The following is a 4,477-nucleotide window of genomic DNA, read 5'->3' as shown; positions in this document are numbered from 1 at the left end:
TTTATTGTTACTGATCAGTTCCATGTTTACAGCTTGGTAGGCTATGACTGTTTTTTTAAAAGGGTGATAGGTTCCACTTTTATTGTTACTGATCAGTTCCATGTTTACAGCTTGGTAGGCTATGACTGTTTTTTTAAAAGGGTGATAGGTTCCACTTTTATTGTTATTATGCAGTTTATAATTTCGATGCTTGAAAAAAATCAAATTAATTTTTAACCCCTAATTAATTTTGTTCAGCATATTTGGAGATATAAGTCAAACTTAAGCATCTTGTTTAAAACTGTTGCAAGTAAAAACATACAAAATACCACACATTTGCAAAGTTAGATTTTTTGCACAAAATTCCATTAGCTGTCGTAGCAGATCGTTTTAAAAGTGGGAGAATCGTACTGACCACTGAAGTAGAAAACCAGTCTTCGTTTTTTTTTTGTTTTTTTAAGTTGTTGTTCTTGTTTCATCAGTTTTAACAACTATCAGATCAACAAGATACTCCAGGAACTGGTTTATCTCTTGCAAATTAGCCTAAATATCTAACGTGTTCGTCTCGATAACTGTTACGCAGTAGATATTCTTGTTTTAGCATACTTTGTATCTTGAGGAGTGATACAAATGTTGGTTCCATGTTACTCAGAGATATTTTAAGCTTATATCTTGTAAGACTAGGATTTATTATTAAAAACAAATATGTAAGTTGAAAACAGATCACACTAATTTTACTGTTTTCAGTGCATTGGCATTAATAGTTAGTTGTCCAGTGTTTGAAAAGAAAAGAGCTGAAAATAATATTTATGTAAACAGGTCGTTGAACGTAACACAAGACTGAACGACGTGAGGACAGTGGCTGTGTATGAGAGATTATTTTGACTCAAGCGTTTCTTTGTGTTTAATACAATGTCTATTTAATAAACTCTGATACTGGAATTTATCAACTCGATATATTTTCTTCCAGAAAATAATAAATTTTGAAACTTTAAACATCCTTTATAATGCATAAATATTAAAGATAAATCATTTACATATTTGAATATCTAAGAAAAGCAGTTTTATAACGCTTTTTTTATGCTGGTGTCACCTGTAATACGAAACGCGTGTCGCATGAAACAAGTGTTTGACTGCACTCAAAGGCTGTGAAACGAGATACACGAAATTGTCTTAAAAGACATTTTCTAATGATAAAGAGCTTTCAGTTTACCTATGATGCAGAAATTCACCGCATTTACTTGTAGAATTAGGATAGTCTAGCGTATTGAATTCGTTAGTTTGTGTACTCTTAGTGTCTGTAACAATTTGATCACAAAAATAAGACTTACTACGATCAGCAGGGGAATGCTGTGTTAATAGATTAAAAAGTTCCCTCAATCCTGACAGAATAGAATGAGAGAGAGAGTGTTAGCTAGTAAACAGTTTTTGCGGGAATTTAATGATGTGATTTTTACTGATACGACCATGGACACCTATCAGTAAGTGACTAGATTTTTAAGTACATTGCCTAATAACGGGGATTTTTAACAGAACCATTTCAAATTCTTGATAACGCTGAAGGATATACTTCAGGTTCTTCTTCAACCAAAATTAAGTAAATCATAAAATATAATATGTCTACGTCATCACTGTAGGTTATTACATAGGTCCTGGCCATGCGAGGGTAAGAAGTTTTCTCTATACATGGTTTACGCAAGCATATAAACGTTGTCAAATTGAATTAACGAAATTTACTATTGCTGCATATTTTGCAGCTAGACCTTTTTCAATTACCACTGATCAACTGCAGCTCTGTATACATTAGAGGAATGTCCAGGTGGTTAGGGCACTCGACTCGCAATCTGAGGGTCGTGGGTTCGAATCCCGGTCACACCGAAACATGCTCACCCGGTGTCCGAACTAGGACGTCAGCCCTACTCCAGGATACTCACCTCCAACAGAATTTAGAGGTGTAAGAAACACCATACGAAACTACATCCGGTGTCCGAACTAAGACGTCAGTCCTACTCCAGGATACTCACCTCCAACAGAATTTAGAGGTGTTAATGTAGTTTCGTATGGTGTTTCATACACCTCTAAATTCTGTTGGAGGTGAGTATCCTGGAGTAGGACTGACGTCTTAGTTCGGACACCGGATGTAGTTTCGTATGGTGTTTCTTATATTCAAAACAAACGAACAAACAAGAACTATGCTTCATTTGGAGCAAAAATGTGAGAGTTTTTTTTTGGGGGGGGGATACTTTTCTTGTTGGGCTTAGCAAGGGACGTTAAATTCTTCAACATGTCAAGTAAGAATCAGTTATCTGAATTTCTTTTCTTTTGGTACAGTTATCAGGAAATATCCATTTTAAATATGGAGCACTGGATCGTCTCCTTTCGCGCAAAGCTACACGAGGGCTATCTGCGCTAGCCGTCCCTAATTTAGCAGTGTAAGACTAGAGGGAAGGCAGCTAGTCATCACCACCCACCGCCAACTCTTGGGCTACTCTTTTACCAACGAATAGTGGGATTGACCGTCACATTATAACGCCCCCACGGCTGAAAGGGCGAGCATGTTTGGTGTGAAGGGAATTCGAACCCGCGACCCTCAGATTGCGAGTCGAATGCCCTAACCACCTGGCCATGCCGAGCCCTCAAAATTTATAGTGCATACTAGAGAGATTTACACATTTTGATAACAAAGTTAGAGAAGAACTATCTTTACACCCCAGATAATTTTTATTTTAACCAAAATCAAAGTTCTCTTATAATTACCTGAAGATTGTTTGTTTGGAATTAAGCACAAAACTACTTAATGGGCTATCTGTGCTCCGCCCACCACGGGTATCGAAATCCGGTTTCTAGCGTTATAAGTCCGCAGACATGCCGCTGTGCCACTGGGGGCATCTAAAGATAGAGAGCAGGCGAAGCAGTAATACAGAGAGTAAGATAAGTCATGACATAGTTTGGTGAGGCCAAGAAAGATGTAGAGGAGATATGTCCACTAGAAAACATCACGAGTATTGAATGGGTCCAGGTAGGTAGCTTTAAGTTAAACCCATTGAAGATTGGCATAAGAATGTAGAGGGAAATGGCAGGACTGACCAACACAGCTGAAGTCGTGGGTAGGATATACGGGCATATAATGACACGGATAATTCAGTCAGGGCAGGGGCCGTGTAGAGAGATAGTGTTTGAACGGTCAGCGATCCATTAGCAGAATGTGAGACATCCGATAACGCACTTTTCTGGGCCATCGGTAGCAGTGAAGATCGTGACAGGATCATACTCCTGACAGTCTTCCTAAACCTCATTACAGGACTGAAGATGGGTTTTGTCCAAAGAACATTGGTAAAAACCTTTGAGAGACTCGATGACTCATCTGCTAATGAACTACATTTCAGGCCACAGCTATACATAATTCGGCAAGAAAGTGTATCACCTAGTTGGTAAGGTGCGACCCTTGGGTAACCTGGTAAAATCTTCAAATAATGTCGTCAATTAAATAGCGAAAAACATGAGACAGAGGTCACACTGGCTGATTAAGAAGCACGAGAGAAAATAAGGGGAAAGTAATTAATTGGAGAGAACGTGAAGGTGCTACTTAAATCAAATTGAATTGGGCATTATTACCAGAAGAGCTTAGAAAAGATTACTGGAGAGAGAAGAACTTGTATTAAACCAAGATTATAACAGCAATAGAGGTAATATAGTTAAAATCATTTTCATTCTATATCTGGTGTTCAAATAAATAAATATGTGTATATATATATAATTTATATTCTAAAACAAGACACACAATAATAATAAAGTAGTTTATATCGGTTACTTGTCTCCCTGTTGATGGTGATGGTTCGGAAATTCTACTTCAATTGCTCACTGAGAAACATAGTGCCATAGGACTCCTCAATTGAAAGGGGGAGAGCCTGTCCTTTGGCTGGCACTGCAAAGCTTCATACAGAACCAGCTCACTGTATTTTGCCACCGTGACCTCTCCAACTAAGGCACGTTAATACCACCGTCCCTGGTGGTGTCGAACCCAGCCGCACAGACGGGACGACATACATTTCTAGAGGAACGCCGACTAACACGCCATAACTTCCGACAATATTCTCGTTCGCCCCTTTATTATTTATGATCATCGGCCAATCCACTAATATGACCTCACCAATGTTTCTCTGACATTCACCTCGTCTCAACATTTCGGCATGTTATATCGACGTTACCGTTATTTTTAATTTTTGTTCTCTCCTCTTGTTTACTTAATTACCGTTAGCCCACTCGGCTCAGTACTCCGCTGACCTCTAAATGTCATATAACCTTTTACCACGAGCAGGGTGAAGGAGGATTGTTTAATCTTCGAACACCCTAGATTGATAATTGTTTCCTTCGGAAACAATTATTTTTTAAATCTAAATAACTGCCAAGTACCTACCTTTGGCTGGCACTAAACTTCTCTAGCGTTTGAATAAGAAATTATTATTATTATGGATAAACTGCCCCCATTGGTTAAATA

General features: G+C 38.2%; 1 long non-coding RNA gene across 1 annotated transcript in view; it reads right to left on the bottom strand.

Moving 5' to 3' along the window:
* Positions 1–4,180, bottom strand: part of LOC111087564 — a 25,106-nt gene extending 20,926 nt beyond the window's left edge. The window contains exon 1 of the long non-coding RNA XR_002612240.1: positions 3,906–4,180. This is a non-coding gene — a long non-coding RNA (uncharacterized LOC111087564). The remainder of the gene's footprint in view (positions 1–3,905) is intronic.
* Positions 4,181–4,477: the final 297 nt, after the last annotated feature.

The sequence above is a fragment of the Limulus polyphemus genome, unplaced genomic scaffold, assembly GCF_000517525.1.
Source record: "Limulus polyphemus unplaced genomic scaffold, Limulus_polyphemus-2.1.2 Scaffold2302, whole genome shotgun sequence".
NCBI lineage: Eukaryota > Metazoa > Arthropoda > Merostomata > Xiphosura > Limulidae > Limulus > Limulus polyphemus.
Note: the sequence above shows the minus strand (reverse complement) of the source record. Positions and strands in the feature narration are given on the sequence as shown.